Consider the following 26,242-nt stretch of genomic DNA (forward strand, 5'->3'; position numbering starts at 1 on the left):
TAGACATAGTCACAACTGATAAAATGTATCTGATAAAGGTATATGCTTCAAATATAACTTAAAAAGGTCCCGTAAGCGAGCAAACACCTAGGCCTAGGCAGGAAGCGAGCTATATATATATATATATATATATATATATATATATATATATATATATATATATATATATATATATATATATATATATATAGTGGCGGGCCGTCAGGGCCTTCAAGGCCTTCTCTGCTGGCCTAAGAAATATCTGAATCATATTATATTTTGTCCATCAATACTTATTATTCCAAATGGTCTGTTAGCTTCCTTTCATTTCTTTTCCCCCTGGTTGCACTCCTTCCAGATGTGTGTTTTCATATTGAAGCATTTAACCAATCACATTTCAGCCATTATTTGTTGCCAGATCAGATCTGCCTCAAAGCCTTCACAATCAGTTCTTGCGGGCTCTGCTGCATTAAACTAGACTGTTGCTTTTAACCAATCAGATTTCGAGTTGGCAACCCCACAATGATTTTTCACAGGCGTTAGCATTTTGCTGGCTGGGACATGTCATTGCGTTCACAAACTATGATTGGCTAGTAGGCGGGCCAAAGCAGTACCCGAGGCAGCCGAGATCGCAAACTCCATCCACCATGGCCGACAGAAGCAAAACCAAATGGATTCTGTTTGCTCACAAAGCTATTTTCCAGACTGACTTTTCCCAGAAAAAAATGGACATCATTAAGAAACGGCGGTCAACTCCGAAGCTAGCAAGCCTGTTACAGCCGGGAAAATGGTGTGTGGGGCACTTTCAGCGCGCTAACTTAGCTCCACAAGCAAATAGTATATTGTTGTGTTGATTTAATGCTATTTTCAAAATGGACTATGCCGGAAATATGACAGGACAGGCTCGACTTTCATCATTAGCTTCGATGGCGATAGGAAAGAAGGAAGAAAGAAAGGAGGATGGATATTGTGTAAAAAGGATTTTTGGTGAGTAAAATATAGCTATATTCCCAAATAATATTTCAATTGTGGGCCAAGTTCTGATATCTGAAAAGCTCCAGTTTTTGTATTTAAGCTCCAGTGTTTGTATTTAATCACAAAATGCTGCTAGGAAGTGGATTTTACCCCATTTTTGTGCATTAATTTATTGATTATTTTTTATGTGTCGCAGCTGTAGCTGCAGTAGAGGTTTTATAGCCATAAAATAGTTTTTGAGGGTTGGATTGATACGTTGAAGGTGCTATCAGAAAATGCACCGCCCGCCACTGTATATATATATTATATAAACTTTTTATTTGATGTTTGTTCTTTGTCTCAAATTTTATGTAATGAAATTCGTGCAATTTTAAATATCATAGTAATTTGCTAAACTTGCAAAAAAGATTGATCATTGTTTCATGCAAAAATTAAATAAATCAATATGAATGGATTGCTTTTGTAAGTCAAAATGCTATGGAAATGAGTGTACACTGTACACTCATTCACTCGTATGTCGAGGTATTACTGTACACTGTACAGTAATACCTCGACATACGAGTGCCCCAACATACGAGCAATTTGAGATACGAGTAAAATTTTGAACAAATATTTATCTTGAGATACGAGTAAAATTTTGAACAAATATTTATCTTGAGATACGAGTAAAATTTTGAACAAATATTTATCTTGAGATACGAGTAAAATTTTGAGATACGAGAAAGCCAGGTGGCCAAGACATGAGAGGCTGTTTATGATGTTAGCGCACTTCTTTTTTGCCGCATCTCTTTCGTGTATAACAGATATCTACGAGCACTGGGCGGAGCGTTGCATTTTTTCAGTGTTTTTTGTTCCATCACTCAGCGCGAATGGGGGAGCGATCGCTATTTCGAGGAGTATATATTACTTCTCGTGGGCAAGTGGTCGTGCGTTATCCTATTGTGAGGACATTTGTGTACATCATTTTCGGAATATTTTGAAGGGAATGCAAAAGCAAACAGCCCATCGAAAGTGACAGTCAGGTTGGAGGCAGGGCAAATAGAGCCAACCCGGGAGAAGAAAGGTATCAAACTTTAATACAAAATTAGAATTAAATTTTGTGTAAGGTTAGATTAAAATTATTTTTGAGTGTGTCTGCATCGTAATCCAAGTTCATTTAAATTTGTTTATGTTGTGAAACGAGTGTGTTGCCATGCAAAAAGCGCCCCCCTCTCTGTCCGTCTCTCTTTGTCTCCCCCTTCGAAATCTGTATAATTTTAGTACTATTAAACACATTTTAGTAATATTAAACTACTAGTTATGTGTTAGTTTGTTAATAGATGGCGAATTTGGAGGAAATAAAACATTTGTTCCAATCCAATATCCTGTTTTTGGTTGTTTTTTCAGAGGGTTGGAACAAAATAATTTGTTTTTAGTTCATTTCAATGGGAAACATTCATCCAGTTACGAGATTATCGGCATACGAGCTCAGTCCCGGAACGAATTAAGTTCATATCTCGAGGTACCACTGTACGAGCATCCAGCGGACACGAGAGGCTGCTCATAAGAACATCATGGGCACTGCCTTTCTGGTCGCAACTCCCCCGTGTAATGTCTCTACGAGCACTGTACGTTGCATTTTTTCAGTGTTTTTTTCCGTTAGTGTGAATGGCGGCGTGATCGCTAATACGAGAGGAGTATATACTACGTCTCATTGGCAAGTGGTCGTGCGTTATCTTATTGTGAGGACATTTGTGTGCATCATTTTCGGAATATTTTGAAGGGAAGACAAAAGCAAACAACCCTCGATAGGTTGCATCTGAAAGTCAGGGTGGAAGCGGGCAAATAGAGCCAACACGAGAGAACAAAAGTATCAAAATTTAAAACAAAATTAGAATTAAGTTTAGTGTAAGGTTAGATTAAATTTATTTTTGAGTGTGTCTGCATCGTAATCCAAGTTCATTTAAATGTGTTTATGTTATGTTACGAGCGCGTTGCCATGCAAAAAGTCTCCCCACCCCCTCTCTGTCCCTCTCTCTCCCCTCCGCGAAATCCGTCTAATTTTAGTACCATTAAACACATTTTAGTATTATTAAACCACTAGTTATTGGTTACTTTGTTAATAGATGGCAAATTAGAACAAATAAATGTTTTTCCAATCCAATATCCTGTTTTTGGTGGGTTTTTTTTCAGAGGGTTGGAACAAATTAATTTGTTTTTAGTTCATTTCTACTGGAAACGTTCGTTTGAGTTACGAGTAAATCGACATGCGAGCTCAGTCCCAGAACGTATTAAGCTTGTATCTCGAGGTACCACTGTACTTGATATTGTTAACGAATTCTATTATTCATTTTCCGCACCACCTAGCCTCACAAGGGTTGCGGGGATGCTGGAGCATATCCCAACCAATTATGGGGATGCCTGGATTGGTGGCCAGCCAATTGCAGGTCACAAGGAGACAAACAACCATTCACACCCACACTGTTCAACCAGCCTACCAAGCATTATTTTTGGGATGTGGGAGGAAACCGCAGTATACTTGGCAAAAACCCACGCAAGCCCGGGGAGAACATGCAAACTCCACACAGGAAGAACCTGGAATTGAACTCTCGATCTCAGAACTGTGACGTCGGCACGCCAACCGCTCAGTTACCGGGCCGCCAAGTGATGCCTAAACAGAGAACTAGATAAGTGAGGGAGCCTTGTTATTTTTTCTAATCCCTGCTTTCAAAACTGTAATGCTGACAGGTAAAGTCACACTTTGTGTGTTTTGATGCTCAAAAAATCCTGCACTTTCCACTCTCACAATAAAGTGAATGAATTCCAGGCGGAAACCTGCCATCTTCGCTGTTCCTCTATGCACAAGGTTCCATTGGAAGTTTTTGTTTAAGGAAAGGCATCTGTCATTTCCTGGTCCTACAACTGAACTACATCAAGAATACACTACAGTAATACCTTGGCAAATGAGTGTCCCAACATGTGATAAATTTGAGATATGGGGAAAATTCCCAGTAAATTTTTGCCCTCAGATAGAGGGAAATTTGACACACGAGCACAGGATGCGGCCGCTAGGTGGTCCTTTTCAAGCTGCGTAGTGATATTCATGACCAGATTGAGGAACTTCTTTTAATATGGATAAAGGAGAAACAGCGGAATCTACGAGGACTTGAATATAAAGCAAGCAGCTGAGAATGGGGATACTTCGACGCCAAAGGAAACCTTCAAAGTGAGTCGCGGCTTTTTCGAGAACTTTAGAAAGCCGTCAAGTCTCTCTCCTCCGCCGCCGTTAGCCGTTACCGTCTGTCTCAAAGGTAAAAACTCCATATTACAGACGCTCCCCTACTTACGAACATACGACTTACGAACAACGGTACATACGAACATGTCTGCAAATTGCGTTTATGTCGAAAAATGTTCGTGAGTTCGATTTTGTATTTTTTTCCGAGTAGTGCTTCTTTCCACCGCTGATACCGCCTGGCGCTGGGAGAGCTCACCTCACCCAGCATCTACATTCTTCTGTCCAATTCGTTGCAATGTGGAAGTGTGTGAACGTATCTCCAGTGCGCAAAGAACCTTTTTTATTTGTATCATTAAATATCTCGTGCATCCATTATTGAATATGGTTGGTAAAAAGCGAAAGGCTTCTATTGAGGGAGGTGCAAGGAAGAGGCAAGCCATTTCATTTGAAACGAGTGGCAATAATAACGAAGCTTGATGCGCGTGAGAGTGGTGAGCGTTGCACGGGCATACAACTTTAATGGTTCGACCGTCAGTACCATTTATAAACAGAAAGATCGAGCAGCAGGACCCAAATATTGAACGTTGCACAAAGTTTGCAAATCAATTGAATGATGCCATACAGTGCTACCGCATCATTTATGATGAAAAAAAGAAGAAAACTGTGCAATCGTCGTTAGATCGCTTCTTTCGGCCAGTTTCTAGTAAATCTCTCTCTCTAATGTATGTATACAGTACTGTATGTATTCTCTCCATGTTATTAAATGTTTTTTTCAGTACAAACCAATGCGTGTTACTTATACAAGCCGTAAACATACAAATGCACTTATATAAACCTTCAATATACTTATATAGGCCTTAAACATAAATTATAATACAAAATATAGCACTGAATCAACTTACAAACAAATTCAACTTATGAACAATTGCTCGGAACCTAACTCGTTCGTAAGTAGGGGAGCGTCTGTACTGTACATAATAATGTCATATTTTATTGCAGATCAAAACCACTAGATAGGTATTTGTTACTTTGTGAGCGTAGGTGGTGCATTAGAACAATTAAAAAGATGTTTTTCCAATATAATATCCTATTTTTAGGTATTTTTCAGAAGGTGCATTTAGTTATTTTATATGGGAAAAAAAAAATGAGATATGAGTCAATTGACATACAAGCTCGGTCCCGGAACGGATTAAGCTCATATTTGTAGATATTGCTTTGCTATCATCATTTTGTCGCACCTCTATTTGTCCATTATTTTCATCCGGCCTGTTTTTTGAGTTTGGCTGGATCTGCTATCTATGTAAGTCGCAAGTCTGGCCCACGGCGATGACTTTCAGCTCTGATGAGCCATGTGAATGAGTCGGCGTCAAGCTAATGATCATTTTCATTTGAGAAACTCTCTAAAAGTTTGTGGTCTCTGAAACGTGTGAATTAATGCTAACTGACGGCCCACATGCTAGCTGCCTATGCACACACTTTACTGACGGACAATCAGGGTAAAGATTTAAATATTCAAATAAGAGCCAGTCAGCCATATATCAACAAGAACCTGGTGATTTACAGCAGCCAGCATAAGGACCAACTAAATTAAATTGAAAAAAGGGCATTAAATTGAAATTGAAAAAGGACATTCTGTCACACAAACACAAAATGCCATGCAAACCTGTTGGAATTTATGAACGGTTAAAAAAAAAATTGAAACAAAACTTCATTCAAGCTCCTTTAATCATCTGAGAAATGAAAGGCTTCAGAATGGCAACAGCTTGACACTGGAGAAAATGTTTTAAAATAAATGAAAAATTTACTGGGAATTTCCAAACAATCATTTGATAACACAACAGTGTTCAAATTTACAGACTCCATTTGTACTGCTTTTTAAATCAATGACTCAACCTTGTGTGTTGAAAAACAGCATTTGACCTGACGTTTTGTAAGACAGACTTGAATTCATCCACTTTATTGTGAGAGTGGAAAATGCAGGAAGTTCTGAGCATCAAAACACACTGTTGCGAAGTGTGACTTTACCTGTCAGCATTACAGTTTTGAAAGCAGGGATTAGAAAAAATAACAAGGCTGCCTCACTTATCCAGTTCTCAGATGCTTCAAACAGTCTATTAACCCATGCAGTGACCCTTCAAACGAGACACAAAGTGCTCCCTCAGAGTATGTGCATGTATGAGTGTGCATATTAGTCTCCTGCTGCAATGCAATAGGTGGGAGATGGTTCACTCTCACCATCCAAACCTGTCAAATCCACCCTCTATTAACTCCCTCCTTCTGATTCCTCTTAAATATCTTCCCCCTACACAATGAGAGCAGCTAGTCGAATGTCATCAGCTACTTCCCAATTAGGATTAACCGAGTTTTTGCATTCAGGCCCAGAATCGCAGCGTGTAATGAAAACTGGCGCCAGTTTGATTATAATAATCGCTTCATCACGGAGTGCTTGAGAGGACTTTGTCTCCAGGCTACAAAAAGTTGTATTAGTCTTTGTCTAGTTCATTTTTCCTTTATTTCCCTGCAACAGGCTGTCCATCTGATGAACAATGCCGACAGGATGCACTCCCTTGCATTTCGGAGTGTTTCTCCGCATTCCGACTGACCCGGTTTGATTGCGCTCGTTCTCCAAGAGATTTCTCCACTAATCCCGATTTCCAAGTGCAACTAAAGTGGATCAAGCCGTCTTATCTTGAGACTCAAATTGTTGGTGGGGCGGCCACCACACTTGCAGATGTTCATTGCAGAGGGGGAGAAATGAGAATACTGGCATAGCATCTTGACACAGCACAGCCAGGGTTATTATGCAAGCACTGACCTGGTAATCTGTCAAAAGTATCCTTGGTTCCACTTTTGAACACCCTGTTGGATGAACCTCATTCTTCGTATCTCATTTTTCATTTGTTTTGAAGCACAACAATACACTGTAAAGACTTGGCGGAGCTTCATGCTTGTTTTGCCATGGATTATAACTTAAAGCGGACGTAGTATAGTCTTAAATCTATAAATGAATACAGTACCCATTTGGCTAAATAAAACACCCGTGACACGCTTTGTTCAAAATAACGAAGTTTTAGTATTATGGTACACTTCCTCCCAGCCCCCTCAAAATAGAATGTTTGTGAAAGTCAACTCTATCTTATGTACGTTCAAGGCTGCTTTGGCAACACACTTGAAATCATTGTTTCTTTGTTTTTTGGGGGGGATTCGTCCTGCGAAAGACATTGCTGTGAGAGATAAGCTTCAATCGAAATTATCAAATAATCAATAATTGTGTGGAAATACAGCTTCCATTACGGACTTTATGGAATGAAATGGCATTGGGGGGTCTTTCCTGGCTAAGGCACAATTGTCACCGTTAGAGCTCTTTTGAAGGCTGTGGCAAAATGAAACGCTGCTCTGTGTGACATGCTTTGATTAAAATAACCCAAGGATTAGAACTCACTGTTTACAATCTTCTTACCAGCTTTTTGTAATCAAACGTATATAATTTTGAAATGACTATGTACACATGGATAAGTGTTTGTGTGTGTGTGTGTGTGTGTATACTTGTATAATGACAATACAGTAATCCCTCTAATTTTGCAGATAATGTAGACCAGACATGGCCGCAATAACCGAAAAACTACGAAGTAAGATCACAACTATTATTACTACCAAACTGCCTGCCTTCCTCACGCCCCGATTGCATTATTTTGATAAAGTCCTCATCAGCTGTCCTTTGCTGACATGTCTGAGAAGCCTTCAGTGGGTACCATCTGGGCCATCTTCACGGCTTTATTACGGCATAAATCCCTGATGCTGACAAATAGGGAATTCTCAACCTTAAATATGTTTTTATTCCTAGTGGTTACCATGCGCTTGCTGTCCTTGGAAAGGGATAGTGTTGCCATTCTGCTAATGTTCGCTTCTTCTTTCTTGATGTAACGCACGGTAGATTCATTAATGCCATCACGCCGTGCTACATGGGCATACTTGTCCGCCTTCAGCATATCTAGCAATTTCACTTTTTTGGTCACTGTCATCATGTTTCATTTTTTTCATGGGCTCATTGGATGCCTTAAAATGATGGAGGACACTTGGGAGGCATTTTCAAGGTTGATTCGAAATCCAAACAAAGCTGGATTAGGCTCGGCGTAGTCTTCGTCCACGAGATGATGGGACCGAAGTGAAATGCAATCCAAACAAAACAGGAAAAGGCAAGACGTCATTCTTCTCTGCCTTTTATATTATTCGGCGGTTCATTCTTCTTCTACGCTGAAATTTTGCTTCTTCTTCTCAGGTGGCGGCACCCTGACTTCCGCCATTTTTCATTTCCTGTCTTCCACTTGCAAGTTTTAGCGTGAATCTTGACATTTTTATGAACATTTTTGATTTGGATACTAAATATAAAATACAGTGATGTATTGACGCCGCAAATGTTGAAACAGTGAAGTGGTGAAGGATGACAGTAACGGCATTCAGTTGTATTTGCGTTAATAGCCCAAAGTTAAGTTTTTGCACAATCACATGTTCCACACTTGCATTCACAGTTTTTCTATGCCTTTCAGCTCTATAAATGCTACAATTGGCCTCAGAATAACACATTTTGGGCTCAACAAGCCAAAGTTACGTTCCAGGATTTCCCCGAACTCCCTTGTGCATATCAGGTGGCCAAAATAGCCACGCAAAGCGCCACGAGGTGCATCACTATTTTGAATCCCAACATGAATGAACATGAATTTCATGGTCTTGGTGTCAACATCTGACAGTATTTGTCTTGGCTTGGTCTCAATGAAGTATTTTTTCAGGCAAATCATCGTCTTTAATGTTGTGTTCTTGAACGGGAAAAAAAAGTGATTGGTCACATGATGCTCTCAGTTCAGAGGTTTTTAAGTCATTCTTTTTTTCCATTTTCTGAACCACTTTATCTTCACTAGGCTCACTAGGGGTGCTGGACCCTATCCAACTGACTTTGGGCCAGAGGCGGGGGACACTCTAAATCGGTGGCCAGCCGATCGCAGGGCATGAGGAGACGGACAACCATTCACTCACGCACTCATACCTACATATGGGCAATTTAGAGTATCCAATCAGCCTACCATGCATGTTTTGGGCATTTGGGAGGAAAATGGAGTACCCGAACAAAACCCACACAGACTCAGGGAGAGCATGCAAACTCCACACAGGTGGACTGACCTGGATATGAACCCAGGACCCCTGAGCTGTGAGGCTAACGTGCTAACCACTCAAGCCGCCAGGCCGTCGAGGTTTTTAATGTCACATATAAATGATTTTGTCCCATAACGCTTAGACACATCCAAAATTAGAACAAGATGTCATTCGGAGTTTCTCAGTGGAACGTTTTCGATCCATATAAATAAAGTCATAGTGCTTTTCATCCTTAGGAGGGCAAGATAAAAAAGGAGGTCTGCCTTTTTTTGCACTTCCCACATCCTTCATGTTCTATTACTTTTGATTACATAGGGTACTGGCATAGATTGCTATAGGCAAGGTTATTTGCATTGCACATTTAAATTTCAAAGGTATCTCGCTATGCTTTAAGCAAATGAAATAAAAAAAAAACTGAAATAAGAAAGTAAATTTAAATATTTAAAATTAACTGAAGAACACAGCATATTGAATAATCTAAAACAATAATGGAATGAAGAGAATGAAGGATGTTATTATAAAATATGGATACATTTTAATCATGAAAGTGAAATTATCTTCATTTTAGCTCAACTAAAGTCTTTGTTAAATTCCAAAGAACCTAACCATTAAAATTGCACATATCCACTTTTTGGCCAGAATAAATACACAGCATGTTTTTCAAAACAGTAATATGTATATCCCATCACCAGACCCTCTGCCATTGCACACACAAAAGCCTAGGCAAATTCAATTACACCATCCAACACCACTCAAAATGTCCTCTAACACATTTTTTCTTGTGGGCAACTCCCCGCACATCATACACAAAGAACGGGTTTGTAAGCAGCAAACTTTGTGCTCTTTCTTCCCATGTGAAAAAGCCTTAAACCTCAAAATGAAAAATATTGGTTGTCAATCAACATGTCCAGAAGAAGACATTAAAGGTTGTACAATTATTTCATATTTTCCCACTTTATGCATGATTGAGTCACAGGGAAAGCAGTTCCAGACCCTTAAGGGGCATTGCAAGCTGTTCCCAAGTGAGACAGAAGACAACTTCCTCAGGGCTTCCTTCCACTGAGCTGTTCCCAGAACAGGTCGTCACCAGGGAGGCATGCTAATCAGATACTCGGGCCATCTCATCTGTTTGTCTTCAGGAGATGGAGGAACACCATGTTGAGCACCTCCCGAAAGATTGAGTTTCTCTACTGTTCTACGGACAGTGCGGAAAACACATTCCACTTCCTGATTCTGAGATTCAAACTCCCAATTGGCCATCCTCTCCATTAACCCAGAAAAGTCAATAGCACCATATATCTAATATAGACAGTGTTGGAGGTGCACTGTTTTCCTCTCCTTTAATGCTGGATGGGGGACCAAAATTTCCTCAAAGCCCTCTGGGAAATTATTCTTTATGACCTCACAAAACTGTGTGTTGAGACACCATGAGGCAGTTTCGTTTAGGAATGTTAAGTATGTTCATGTTTTGAGTTTATAAAAACAAACTTGTTTTGTAAATACAGTTCTACCTCTACTTAAAAATGCTTGTACATAAGAAATGTTCAGGTTACAAAATGCTTTGATATGCAAATTACTGTTCCAAGATACGTAAAGCTGTCCAACTTAAGAAAGATCAATTGAAGTACAAGTGCAATACAGTGGTAAAAACACTGACTTTCAGATGCATCCTATCGAGGGTTGTTTGCTTTTGTCTTCCCTTCAAAATATTCCGAAAATGATGCACACAAATGTCCTCACAATAGGATAGCGCACAACCACTTGCCAACTTGCCCGGGAAGTCGTACTCCTCTCGTTTTAGCGAACAAGTTCCGCCATTCGCACTGACTAACGGGAAAAAACACTGAAAAAATGCAACGCTCCGCCCAATGCTCGTAGAGACAATACACGAGGGAGTTGCGACCAGAAAGACAGTGTCCATGATGTTCTTATGAGCAGCCTCTCACGTCCGCTGTATGCTCGTAAATCAAAATTTGTCTCGTATCTCAAATTGCTCGTATGTCGGGGCACTCATATGTCGAGGTATTACTGTACTTTGACGAGTATTAATCTTGAAGCCATCTCCAGAGTTAGCATGCAAGACAGGGACACTTTCCACTCACCTCACTTAGCAACATCAACGCAGAATAGCCTCCTGTATACCTATTTATTCGGGATTTCATTTTTGCGTTGGAGTAAGCTATCTCCCAACATCTTGCTGACCTCGCATTCACTACCAGAAAGCAGTGGGTCTATGATGTTGCAAAGATAGGGGGCTGTAGAAAGCAGCCAACTTAGCAGAGTAGCCATCGACGTCTAAGAGTAATTAGTGAGTAAAGATATGGCTCTCCTTAATAGCTCTGGCATGCATCGAGTTCCCTTGTGTCGCCACTTATTCGTCACAGAGTTGTTTCTTAATTTTTTTCTGTATGTCTAACATAATTTGAAGTTGTTGGTTTCTTTCTGGATTGGGTATATTATTATATTAATTATTTGTTTACATATTCTACCTACGTGGCCCGGTGGTCGAGATGTTAGCTTGCTAGCCTCACAATTTTGGGGTCGAGGGTTTCGATCTCGTTGTCCACGGGCTTGCGTGGGTTTTCCCAGGGTACTCTGGTTTTCTGCCACATCCCAAAAACATGCATAGTATGCTGGTTGTACACTCTAAATTGCCCCTCTCTGTGAATGGTTGTGTTTCATTGTCCCCTGCGATTGGCTGGTCACCAATTCAAGGTATCCCCTGCCTGGTGCACATAGTTAGCTGGAATAGGCTCCAGCACCCCTTGCGACCCTGGTGACTTAATGAGTGAGTTAATATTTTAATGAATCTTGACTGCACCATGTGAATGATGAGAGCAGGAGAGAAAGAGACCGACAGTCCTGATGTGCAGGACTTTTGGTGTTGTTTTTGTTTGGTTCAGTGTTGTAGTGTCATTTTAATGGCTTATTAAATAATTTTCATATATTTTTCTTTTTTTTTGGCATGCACACATCCATATACTTGTATACATATTTCATTGTACACTTTTATCATTTTTAAAGGGTTTAGAGGGTGGTATTAAAGATTGTGGAACGGATTATGCTAATTCAATGTGAAATATTTCTTTACTTAGAAAAAAAATCCAAGTTACAAAAAAAACCTCTGGAACCAATTACCGTATTTTCATGCCGATAGGACTCACGAACTTAAAGGGCACTGTCTCCGTTGCGGATGCTATTTCTGCATTTTGCCCATACACAATGGGTGCACTATATGGTTGTGATAGCATGAAACATACGCTAGTGTATGTTTTTAAAAATAAGGCAGGACAAGCAAGGCTGAGTTTGATTGTTCCTTATTGATGTAATGTTTACTCACGGTAATATAAGTCAAGGCATCCAAACATTTACAAACCCGGCAAAGTCCAAGTCGGCGAGTTCGCTGCCCAACACGCATGGTTCCATCTCACTAACAGTCAGAGATGTTGGCCTTGGCTTTCGTAAAAGTGATGCCGGCCGACTTGAGCGAAAGCTTGCCTTGCTAGCCGACACTTTAGCCCAGGCATCCACAACCCATTCACAAATTGTCACGTAACTCACCCGACACTGCCTGTCAGTCTTTTCTTCCTAGAAGTTATAAATTTCAAATTTGAAAGAAAAAGGATGTCATAGTTACTGTAATAATCGATATCGACTTGTCATTTTTTTTTATCGTGATAACAATTTTTGTCATATTGCCCAGGCCTACTGTTGGTCCAAAGGTTTGCCCGGCTTCCAATAAATATATCGAGGCTGGGGTCAATAGCAAAATGCAGCTCAGAAAAAAATAAGAAAATTACAAATTATAGGCATATTAACCCCAAGTTCACTCCAATATTTTCATTCATTCATCTTCCATACCACACATCCTCATAAGGGTTGTGGGGATAGCTGGAGCCTAATCCAGCCGCCTCTCATCTGCCCGAACGCTCAGCACCGGCTCGCGCCAAGGCTGCATACTGAGTCTACTACTCTACTCCTCTAGACACACAACTGCAGACCCACACACCCTGAGAACATCATTGTGAAATATGCGGGTAATACAACAGTAGTGGGGATCATCACAGAGGAGAATGAGACAGCCTACAGAGATGAGGTCCTTAGACTCAGCGAGTGGTGCACTCTCAACAACATGGCGCTGAATGTCTCCAAAACCAGAGAATAAGGCTCCTCCATCGCCCCTGTATATTAACGGCGAATGTGTGGAGCAAATAGAGACTTTAAAATTCCTAGGAGTCCACATCTCTGCTCTCACTTGGGCGGCAAACACCACAGCACTCATCAAGAAGGCGCAGCAGAGGCTACATTTCCTGTGAGTACTCAGGAAAGAGCAATTGAGCACAAACTGCTGGTGACCTTCTACCGGTCTGCCATTGAGAGCATGCTGACCTACGCTCTATCAGTGTGGCACTCAAGCTGCACAGAAGCCAACAGTAAAAGACTGCAGAGGGTGATCAACTCAGCCCAAAAGATCATCAATCACTCCCTGCACACCCTGTCCAGCAGCTACGAATCCCGGTGCCTTAGAAGGGCAGAGAACATTATAAAAGACAGTATGCATCCCGGCTTCCACCACTTCAACCTGCTGCACTCTGGAATGCGCTACAGAGCTATAACTGCAAAGACAAACAGACTCAAGGACAGTTTCTTCACAAGAGCTGTCACCATACTCAAGTCGAGTTCTGCACCTAAGACCTAATCAAGACTTATTACTACTACTTATACTACTTATTTATAATTTTGAACACTAACTTATCTATTACTATTTCGTGATTATTTATTTATCATTACTATTTAGTGATTATTTATTTATCATTACTATTTAGTGATTATTTATCATTACTATTTAGTGATTATTTATCATTAATATTTAGTGATTATTTATATTACTATTTAGTGATTATTTTTATTACTATTTAGTGATTATTTATCATTACTATTTAGTGATTATTTATCATTACTATTGGATTGGATTGGATAACTTTATTCATCCCGTATTCGGGAAATTTCGTTGTTCCAGTGGCAAGAGGGTGAGGATGCAGGAATAGGAAAGGCATTTTAGACATAAATAGATAGGTAATAAGTAGGTCAAGAAATAAATACATGAATAAATATATAATTAAATAAGCGTGTTGCTTAGCACATATATACATACATACATACACATAAATGTACATGCATGCATACGGTAGGTCTTAACACACAGCCATTTTTTTGTTAAAGAGCCTGACAGCTGATGGGAGGAAGGATCTGCGGAAGCGCTCCTTCCTGCAATGAGGGTGCCGCAGTCTATTGCTAAAGGAGCTTCGGAGGGACTCCACAGACTCATGCAGGGGGTGGGAGGTGCTGTCCATGATGGACATCATCCTGGTCAGCATCCTCCGCTCTTCCACTTCCTCCACAGAGTCCAGAGGACAGCCCAGAACAGAGCTGGCCCTCCTGACCAGCTTATTCAGCCTGTTCCTGTCCCTCTCCGTGCTCCCGCATCCCCAACAAAGCACTGCATAAAACACTGTAGAGGCCACCACAGTGTCGTAGAAAGTCCTCAGCAGTGTCCTGCACACTCCAAAGGACCGTAGACTCCTCAGTAGGTAGAGGCGGCTCTGGCCCCTTTTGTACAGGGCATCTGTGTTTGTGGACCAGTCTAGTTTGTTGTTGAGGTGAACACCCAGGTACTTAAAATTTTCCACGATTTCAATGTCTGTACCCTAGATGTTCACCTGAGTGGTCTGTTGAGGATTCCTCCGAAAATCGATGACCATTTCCTTTGTCTTACTGGTGTTGATGTAGAGGTGGTTTTGCCTACACCAGTCAACAAAGGCTGTGATGACTCCCCTGTACTCCAGGTCGTTCCCGTCCGTCACTCGTCCAACAATAGCGGTGTCGTCAGAGAACTTCTGGAGGTGGCAGGTGTCTGTATTATGTTTAAAGTCCGATGTGTAGAGGGAGAAGAGGAGTGGAGAGAGCACTGTGCCTTGTGGGGCCCCCGTGCTGCAAGCTACCACATCAGATGTACAGTCCTGGAGTCTCACATATTGTGGTCTGTCAGTGAGGAAGTCGATGATCCATGCGGCTAGGTGGTTCCTTACTCCAGCCTCTTCCAGTTTGCCTCTCAGTAGAACCGGCTGAATGGTGTTGAACGCACTGGAGAGGTAAAAAAACATCATTCTCAGCGTGCTTCCCGCGTTCTCCAGGTGTGAAAGAGACCTGTGCATCAGGTAGGTGGTAGCATCTTCCACACCAATGCCTGGACGATAGGCGAACTGCAGAGGGTCCAGCTCTGCATTCATCAGGGGGCTGAGGTGATTGAGGATGATTCTCTCCAATGTCTTGATCAGGTGAGAGGTTAATGCTACCGGCCTGAAGTGGTTTGGCTCCCTGGGGTACGCAGTCTTAGGAACTGGGACCACGCAGGAAGTTTTCCACAAGGTGGGGACCTTCTGCAGACTGAGGCTGAGGTTGAAAATATGCAGAATCACTATACCAAGCTGATCCGCACACTCTCTCAGTAGTCTGGAGCTGAGGCCGTCAGGACCGGTAGCCTTCCTTGCCTCGATCTTCTTGAGCTGTTTTATCACCTGATCGACAGTAATGCAGAGACCGGTGGAAGAGGGGGAGGAAGAGGAGGAGGAGAACGAGGGGGGAGCGTTGCTTCTGGTCTGGGGGGTCAGGGGAGTGGGGGCAGGACTGAATCTGTTAAAGAACTGATTCAGTTCATTGGCCCACTCCCTGCCGCCAGACTCCGGGTCTCTCTCGCTGTTGCCTCCATGGCCCGAAATAGTCCTCAAGCTCCTCCAGACCTCTTTGGTGTGTGTTGCCTCTCTGGAGTTGGTTCTCCAGCTTCCTCCTGTAGATGGTCTTACCCTTCCTTATCTCTCTCTTCAGCTCCTTCTGGACCATTTTCAGGCTCTCTTTCTCCCCAGACCTAAAAGCCCTCTTCTTCTTGTTCAGGAGGGCCCTTAGATCCCTGGTGACCCACGGCTTATTGTTGGAGAAACAACGGACCTTCTTGGAGGGTACAATGTTCTCAACACAGAAGTTAATATAATCTGTGATGCAGTGGGTCAAGCTGTCAATGTCATTACCATGTGAATTGCACAGCACCTCCCAGTCAGTGGTCTTAAAACAGTCCCTCAGTACCATGCTGGTCTCCTCGGTCCATCTTTGTATGATCCTCGTGGTAGGTTTTATTTTCCTCACCATAGGGATGTAGGTGGGGATCAGATGGACCAGGTTGTGGTCTGAGCGGCCCAGTGGGGGGAGGGGGACTGAGCTGTATGCCTCCTTTGTGTTGGCATACAGCAGGTCCAGAGTTTTTTGTCCCCTGGTCTGGCACCTCACAAACTGAGTGAAGGTGGGGAGAGTAGAAGCCAAGGGAGCATGGTTAAAATCACCAGAGATAAGAAGGAGAGACTGGGGGTGTGACGTTTGCAGCCGGGACACAGTGGCGTGAAGCAGCTCGCGGGCGACTGTCGCATCGGCCGAGGGACGTATATACGCAGTTATTATGATAACGTGCGAGAACTCCCGGGGGATGTAAAACGGCCTGATGCTAACAGCTACTAGCTCGATATCTCGAGTGCAGAGTCGCTCCTTCACAGTAATGTGCCCGGGGCTGCACCATCTACTATTAATAAAAACAGCTAGTCCCCCCCCTTTCTTCCTACCGCTCTCCTCAGCATCTCTGTCCGCCCTCACCAGCTGAAAACCGTCCAAGGAGACGAGAGAGTCCGGAATTAGTTCATTCAGCCAGGTCTCCGTGAAGCACATAATGCAGATATTCCGATATTGTCGTTGATGTTTGGTCAGCGCCGTTAGCTCTTCCATCTTATTGGGGAGAGATCTTACGTTCCCCATAATAATAGATGGAATGCTGGGTCTGAAGCGTCGCTTTCTCTCCTGACATTTTCGTCCAGCTCTGCATCCTCTTCTCTTCCTCTTTAACTCCGCGGGGAGGTCCAGGTCCAGGTCCAGGGGAATCCAGGTGTTGCGAAGCGCTAACAGCTGATCCTTTGTGTAAGACAGCGGAGGCATGGCTGAGTGGGTCAAAATATAATGTCCAGAATTCCCAAAAGATAAACTACACTAATAGCTCAAAGACTGCCTCTCGCACAACTTGAGTCTCGGAGTAGAGTCTTGAAAGTAAAGTTTTAAAACATTAAAGTTTGGAATATAATATATAAAGCAAAGTAACAAGTAAAATCTTTAAGAACAATAAAATGTAAAAATAAAGGATAAAAAAGCTCTAAAAAAGCCCTAAAAACACAGAATACGAGTGAGGGTTTAGGGAGCCACTGCAACTAGCAGCCGCTTTTGAACGGCGCCTATGATGTGTATGTCTTTGCCTGTTTGTTGTTGCATCCATAGACTCAGCGAGCGGTGCAACTAAGCGCTGAACGTCTCCAAAACCGTGGCACCCATCCTGGACTCCTGATGGAACAAGCCTGCTCCTCACTTGGACTACTTATTTACTTATCACGGTGAGGTATACGGCTCTGGAGGGCGGAACATCGGCCGGGCTGTCCAGTGGCTCGCTCACTCACTCATTCATTCCTCCAATCAGCTGGGCGGAGGAGAAGCCGTGAAGCCGATCACTCCGCTCGGCGCGCACACTCCTCCGCTGCTCTCAGCATAGAACTGAATGAGGCGCTATGATCCGTGATCCAGCCTGTGTCAGTGTAGCCATCTCCGCGAGTGAAACCGATAAACGGAGAGCGAAAGTGCGCATGGGCCACAAACCTGCGCGACTGAAAGTGAAAGATCAACCCGAGACTCATTCCAAGTGGAAAAACATATTACAGAGCCCCAGAGATGTCTCTTTCAAAGCCTGCCGTGAAGAGAAAGGTCGGTGATGAGCACAGACAGTTTCAAGAAAAGTGGGGAGTGCAATATTTCTTTGTTGAACAAAGGGGCACCCCGACATGTCTCATTTGCACTGAAAAAGTTGCGGTGCACAAGGAATACAATTTGAAACGTCATTATACTACGAGACATGCTGAGGAGTACGAAAAATACCAGGGAGATGAGAGAGCCAACCAGGTTGCCAGTCTTAAAACATGTCTTCTGAGGCAACAGGATTTCTTCAAGAAGGCTCCCAAAGACAGTAATGCAGCAGTCGAAGCTAGCTACGCCGTTTGTGAGTTGATTGCTGAAGCAGGAAAGCCATTCACAGAAGGTGAATTTATCAAAAAGTGCATATTACAGGCTGCACATATTGTCTGTCCAGAAAAGAAAAGTCTGTTCAACCACATCAGCCTTTCTGCCAACACCGTGGCAGAGCGCATTTCTCACCTGTCAAGTGACATTTATGATCAACTGTGTGAGAAAGCACAATGTTTCAGTGTATATTCAGTGGCTCTTGATGAGACCACAAACATCACAGACACTGCCCAGCTCGCAATATATGTCCGTGGTGCTGACAATTTTAAAGTAATGGAGGAGTTGCTCACAGTAATTCCAATGCATGGCCAGACCACCGCTAAGGAAATATTTCACCAGCTGTGTGATGCCATTAAGAATGCCGGTTTGCCATGGAAGAGCTTTGTTGGAATAACAACCGATGGAGCCCCATCAATGACAGGGAGGAAGAATGGACTGGTAGCACTTGTTCAAAAAAAACTGGAAGAGGAGGGTGTGGAGGAGGCCATAGTTCTGCACTGCATTATCCATCAGCAGGCCCTTTGCAGCAGATGCCTGAAGTTTGACAATGTGATGTCTGTCGTTGTGAAATGCATCAACCAAATCAGATCCAGGGGCTTAAAGCACAGAAGGTTCCGTGCTTTTTTAGAGGAAATGGAGTCTGAATATGGGGATGTGCTCTACTTCACTGAGGTACGGTGGCTCAGCAGGGGAAACGTGTTGAAGAGATTTTTTGAGTTGATAGCAGAAGTAAAAGACTTCATGGAGATAGACGGGGTTGCTGTTCCTGTGCTAAGTGATCCCAAATGGCTCATGGACTTGGCTTTTCTTGTTGGTATCACACATGAGCTTAATGTACTGAACAAGAAGCTACAAGGCCAGGGGCAACTTATCAGTGCTACCTATGACAACGTGAGAGCATTCTGCACTAAACTTGTGTTATGGAAAGCCCAGCTCTCTCAGACAAACCTTTGCCATTTCCCAGCATGCAAGGCTCTCGTGGATGCAGGCACACCATTCAGTGGTGAGAAGTATGTTGAGGCCATTTCGAAGCTACAGGAGGAATTTGATCACAGATTTGCAGACTTCAAGACACACAAAGCCACATTTCAAATTTTTGCGGACCCCTTCTCCTTTGATGTGCAAGATGCCCCTCCTGAGCTTCAAATGGAGCTCATTGACCTGCAGTGCAACTCTGCACTCAAAGCCAAGTTCAGGGAGGTGAGTGGAGAAGCAGACAAGCTTGGGCAATTTTTGAGAGAGTTGACCCCCAGCTTCCCTGAACTTTCCCGAATGTTCAAGCGGACCATGTGCCTTTTTGGGAGCACATACTTGTGTGAGAAGCTCTTCTCCACCTTGAACTTCAATAAGTCCAAGTACAGGTCCAGACTTACTGATGAGCATCTTCAAGCTCTACTGAGGGTCTCCACTGCTTCCTCCCTCAAACCAAATGTGACTCAGCTATGTGAGAAGAAGCGCTGCCAGGTCTCTAGCAGCAAGGAGTGGGCAAGAGAAGCCGTGTTCAGAATATTTCATGTTCAATGTTCCATTCAAGTTCAGAAAGTTAAAGGTTAAAGAGCTGTTAATACAGACATTTGAAACGGAATAAAAATAATTCATTTTCTCTACTTATCCAGCCAGTGTATATCTACTGTATGCTCATTATTATTATTTTATTTTTGTATAACTGATTTATTTATTTTTTATTCATCTTTAAGTTAATTTATTTAATTCATTATTTTTTGTTTAAAAAAAAGATATTTGATAACGTTGGAATGTTTTATCAGCGCTTTTCTTGTGGAAATCCTGATGCGGTCCAGTCTCACCCAGACTCTGCCTCTAGCGGCCCCCAGGTAAATTGAGTTTGAGACCCCTGGTCTACAGTATTGTTTAGTATCTAGACCGTTAGTCTAGATAACACCTATTGTGGAATTAGCAGGTGGCCGTGAGTCGCAGATAACATCATGTGATTATGAGCCAGGGTCAGTCGGGATGACCTTGCAAGAAAGATATCAGACAATGCCAAAACGATGACGAAGGGGGGCAGATGTCCTACATGTTTTCACTGTACTGTGCTCCGTCTCTAAAAGATGCCGAGTTGTGAAATAAAGTAAGTCTTGCCTTCTGTCTGGAACCAGAAGGTATTTTGCAATTTATTCAAACTCCAATAATTGGCGTCACGGAACTGGGAGCCAAAGGGAAATGCTGGCTGTTCTATGCGCATCGTATTGCGAATCTACCGCCGTAAAAAAGGTCATATTTCTTACCATTTGATTTGCCATAAGGTGTATGTGTGAGTGGCTGGCGTCAATGCTGTAGTTCTTAACTTCCAAAGCGAAAACGACCTCTGTTGAAAAAGAGAGGAGGCGAGACCTCACCAAAAGTCTTCGTGTTTTATTTGATGAAAAAAGACTTGAGTCAAGCTGTTAAACAGCCAATTGGAATCTGATTGGAAGAAAAGAAAATGGTGTTGAAAAGAAGGCAGCTGGCCCACAGCTGTCACCCTGAGTTGCTTGTCTCATGGGAAAACTTGAGTGTTTTTAGTCCGTAAGCTAATGTAAAAGTGTTAAATGGTTAGATGAAGCCATCGCCTGTAATTTAACTGTAACGTTTGTTTGAACGTTACTTCAGGTGTAGCCCCTTAAGTGAAATTGTAGTCACGACCTCTAAAAATGTGTCAGGAGAAAACACATTATCACTCCCAGTTCGCGCCTAAAAATAATTTTTGGGTTTGAGTGAACCCACCCATAAGTATCCAAGCCAGCTTTTGTTTGAGAAATCATACAGTCGTTATGAGAATGGACTAAATAATTGTGTATATTAACGTATACTTCAACTCAAAAAGGTTCAGCTGAAGCAAACTTGTGTGTGCAGGAGAAAATGTTTTTTGCAATGGGATAAAGTTGTTCTTGCAGCAATTTTGAGATTATGGAACTTCGGCAAATTTTGTGATGTTGTAGGAAACCGGATGGGAACTTAAGCATACTATGGACTACAATGTATAACAGACAGGTTGTGTGTGTAACAGAAGAAATCCTGCTTCTTGCAGTGAGTCTAAAGCTCACAGTTAGTGCACTTCCATTGAACATGTCAAAATAAGAGCAAATCATGGTCTGCAGAAAAAGCAGGGTTCTGCGGTTACTTTCACATTTTCCAGATTTTACACAAGAATATCCTTCAAGGTGATAAAAAATATGTTTGGTGAAAGATTTGTTAATTCGGTTTCAAAATTTGGAACAGCGCAAGACAGTCATTTTGGACATTTTGAAATAAAACAAAATTCCACTTAGATTTTTTTCATTGTATTTCTTGTTGACAACTATTGCAGTAATATGAACCATTGAAAGAATCTTTTTTTTTTAAATTAGAAGCAATATGGCTGCCACAACATCTCAAACTTCTGATAAGAAAATTGCAATTTTTGTGAAAAAGCTTCAGGTTCTCATCAAGATAGAATTATTTCTTTTTTTTCAAATTGAATAATTTGATATTTTGCATTTACAAAGACAGGCATACAGTGGTACCTTGAGATATGAGCTTAATGCGTTCCGGGAATGAGCTGATATGTCGATTTACGTACTTGTATCTCAAATGAACGTTTAAAATAGAAATGAACTAAAAACAAATTAATTCGTTCCAACGCTCTGAAAAAACACCCAAAACAGGATATTGGATTGGAAAAACATTTTTATTTGTACTAATTCGCCATCTATTATAACAGAGTAACAAATAACTAGTGGCTATGATGTTTAATAGTACTAAAATTAGACATATTTCGCAGAGGGGAGAGAGAGAGGGACAGAGAGAGAGCAAGAGAGACTTTTTGCACAGCAGCACGCTCGTAACATAACATATACAAATTTAAATGAACATGAATTACGATACAGACACTCAAAAATAAGTTTAATCTACCCTTACACTAAACTCAATTCTAATTTTGTTTTACATTTTTATACCTTTCTTCTCCCGGGTTGGCTCTATTTGCCCCGCCTCCAACCTGACTTTCAGCTGCAGCTAAAAGGAACCTATTGATGGTTGTTTGCTTTTGTGTTCTCTTCAAAATATTCCGAAAATGATGCATACAAATGTCCTCACAATAGGATAACGCAAAGACCACTTGCCAACGAGAAGTAGTATGCTCCTCTCGTATTAGCGATCAAGCTCCACCATTCTGCACTGACTAAGGGGGAAAAAAAACACTGAAAAAATGCAACGCTCCGCCCAGTGCTCATAGAGACATTACATGAGGGAGTTGCGGGGAGAGAGACAGTGCCCAGGATGTTCTTATTAGCAGCCTCTCGCGTCCTCTGTATGCTCGTATATCAAAATTTGTCTGGTATCTGAAGATAAATATTTGCTCGAAATTTTACCCGTATCTCAAATTGCTCGTATGTCCGGGCACTCGTATGTCGAGGTATCACTGTACAACTCTCCTACTTAGTGGTAGTCAATTAATTCATTTTTTAAAATAAAAGAACAGCAACTCAGAAAAACTACATAAACTTGTGGAAATAATGGAAAATCTTTTTTAAACTGAGAACTAAATGTTGCCCAACTTCTCAAAATACATTGTTTTTGGACTTGGCCCCACCATACACCTATATGAAACACAAACCAGATGAAAAGGGGGGGGGGCATTTTTCCCGCACATTAAAGACCTTGCAACACTGTACCCTTTAAATCTGCAGACATGATGGTCTGCCAGACATGGCTCATGAAGGCGATTTGCCTGCAAAGCTGCTCTTTAGCCTCAGGGATAATAGAAAATCCTCTGCGGATGACCCCTTTTCAAACCTTGCAACCAAATAAATCATGTGAGACAATCACAACTTCCAATACCTACTGTGACAACCAAATTTGCTGTGCCAAAGTTTATTCATTCATTTTCTGTATCGCTTAAGCCTCACAAATGTTGCGGGGGGTGTTGGAGCCTATCCCAGTTGACTTCGGGTCAGAGGCAGGGGGCACCCTGAATTGGTGGCCAGCCGATCGCAGAGCACGAGGAGACGTGCAACCATTCACACACACACTCATACCTAGGGGCAATTTAGAGAGTCCAATCATCCATGTTTTTGGAATGTGGGAGAAAACCTACGCAGGCCCAGGGAGAAAATGTAAACTCCACACAGGCAGACCGACTTGGATGTATATATATGTCTGTTGTGTTAAACAGTTAACAGAGAATTGGCTTTAAAAAATTCAATGGTACATTTGCAGCTGGCAAAAACAAAAATCCAATTGTCTACAAGGCAAGGACTCTTTCCTGCCTCTCTTTTGGAGTTGTTTGAAATTGTTATTTCTCAAATGGCTGCAATGCAGCACCAAACTATTCAGGTTAGAAAATCACAGAAGCGAGAACAAATAGCAACGTTCCCTCTTTACTTGCTAATGAATTATGCAATAATCCAGTGTGGGGTACAAACAGTATGCTGATGCTCTATATGACTATAACTTCAGTGTACAATTTGTTGCACAGATCATGAGTGTTTTTTCTTGTTAAAAGTTTTATTCAATAGCCAATCCAAATAGTGAAAACTTTTTTTTTACTGTTAACAGATATTTTAACTTATAATAGTTTGAATTTCATATAGTGTACCCTCCCATTATTACAACATCATTTATGTGTGAAATTGTTTCAAATACTGTATTCCAACTGTAAAACCCACTTGAAAGAACTCAAGAAAAAAAAACACCATGTATTTCTGTCAGAGGAAAAATAAAAAAGACAAAAAAGGTATTTCAACCATAACCAGACATCAAGTCTGTTCAATATCCTCTTAACAAAACTCAATTATACCGGTTTATCGTTAATGGTTTCTGTCTGTTGCTCATTAGATGATTTTAGTATCACCTCACAGAGAAATAATGTATCCTCATATATTTTTGTTTTCTTGATGAACCATAGGAACTGGTTCCAATCCGCACTTTTTATTGGATATGGTTCTTAATAAAATGGAGGCCAGGGAATGATGGTTGCCACACCATCATTTTTATATCTTTATCTTTTGATGTTGAAGCTTAAATCCTAGAATTTAGTTTGTTAATGTTACACATGCTGCATTGTGGTGTAGGGGTTCACTCGCCTGACTTCGGTGCAGGCAGGAGCTGGCTTGATTCCCGCTGGTGGCGGTATGATTGTGATTGTGAATCGTTGTCTGTATCCATGTGTGCCAGATGGCTGACTAGCGACCAGTATAGGGTGTTGTCAGGATTACCGTATTTACTCATAAGTCGCATACGCGTATAAGCCGCAACCTGAAAGTTGCCTTGAAATTTTAGAATTTTCCATTTTTTCGTGTATAAGCGCCCCCCTGATTTGCAATTTACTCCTCCATATTCATGGTTTTAATTGGGAGTACAAATGTGTTACTTTGAAGGGAAAATCAGTGGTATTTCTGAGATACTGTATGAATCAAAAGCACATTATTCCCTATCATAAGGAAGTTAATATGCCTGTCTTTGTAAATGTAAAATATCAAATTATTCACTTTGAAAAAAGAAAAAAATCTATCTTGATGAGTACCTGATGCTTTCTAATTATAGAAATTACAATTTTCTTACCAGAAGTTTAAGATGTTGTGGCAGCCACGTTGCTTTTAATGTCAAAATATCTCAATTCTTTCGATGGTTCATATTACTCAAATTGTTGTTACTTTCGAACAAGAAATACAACAACAAAAATCAATATTAGCGAGTTAACTTAGCGTTGCGATGTTCTTAGCCCTTGTCATCCACCCAGATACTCCGGTCAGAGAGTGAGACGAAGGCACACAGATGATTCTTTAGCTTATTTTATATGAAATCCAAGTAATTGACAATGTAGAGCATTCTTCTTTACAACACATTACAGTCAACTTTGATGAACACTGAAACAAACTCCGCTGGAAACGTTCGTGGTGCTTTCTACCAAAGACTACAACTCAAACTACAACTATAAGACCCCAAGCTGTCCGCCCAGGTGCCGGAACGAAAAGAAGGAAATATCCTGCCTTTTAATTAAAACAACGGAAAACATAGGAAACTTATAACAGTCAAATTGGAATTTTGTTTTATTTCAAAATCAAGGCTACTCACATTTGGCCAATCTGAGCACGTTTAACTAGGTTTAGCAGCGCCCTAGGTAAAAAGGCTGCCTGAAACAATAATAACCTAAAAAAATGAATTATTTAGGAAAATATAAATATTTAACTCCCAACAAATTATTTTTATTTGTACACAAAATCCATCCTCCTTTCTTTCCTCAAGAAGATTTCAATTACTCTGTCGTACAGATTACATGTGCGTTTCAGGTCCATCAAGAAGTTATTTTCTATCGTCATCAAAGCTAAAGCAGTCGAGTCTGTCCTGTTGTATTTCTGGCATACGTTTTGATTCTGTTTCGGGCTGAAAATGTCCGTTCGACAGAAGCAGTGGACACGGGGATGGTCACTGTCAAACCCACTAATGTGTACAGCCCCCCATGCTCTCACTCAGATTTTTCTGCTGAGGGAAGTCAAGGAGATCAGTGGGAGATTTTCCTGTAAAATCATCCGTGGCATACATTACAATCAGTTCTGTTCTTAGCCGAGGCAGATCAAAAAGTGCTCCGTGGCTCTGCGTTAAGATGGAGAAGGTTGCATGTCGGAAAGTTTTCTGGTATTCCCGAAACTTCTGCGGGTCGAAGAGGGAGAGAAACATCAGTCCTTCGTGTTCTTGAAATCTGGTCCGCCTCTGGCAAATAATATTGTCAAGAAGCCTGTCGTGGAGTTGGTGGTAGTGCGCGCGAGAATCTTGCGCTTGACCTCT

At 41.5% G+C, this 26,242-nt stretch overlaps 1 protein-coding gene across 2 annotated transcripts in view; it reads right to left on the reverse strand.

Annotated features, from left to right (window-relative positions):
• Positions 1-26,242, reverse strand: part of LOC144087060 (contactin-associated protein-like 5) — a 224,095-nt gene that overhangs the window by 161,264 nt on the left and 36,589 nt on the right. Inside the window, exon 1 of one of the 2 annotated variants that reach the window (XM_077617335.1) lies at positions 20,725-25,393. The exons of the other annotated variant lie outside the window; for it this stretch is intronic. The gene's annotated coding sequence lies outside the window, so the exon portion shown is untranslated. Of the gene's footprint in view, positions 1-20,724; positions 25,394-26,242 lie in introns of those variants that run through there. 2 annotated transcript variants of the gene reach the window in all.

The sequence above is a fragment of the Stigmatopora argus genome, chromosome 13 (assembly GCF_051989625.1).
Source record: "Stigmatopora argus isolate UIUO_Sarg chromosome 13, RoL_Sarg_1.0, whole genome shotgun sequence".
Lineage (NCBI taxonomy): Eukaryota > Metazoa > Chordata > Actinopteri > Syngnathiformes > Syngnathidae > Stigmatopora > Stigmatopora argus.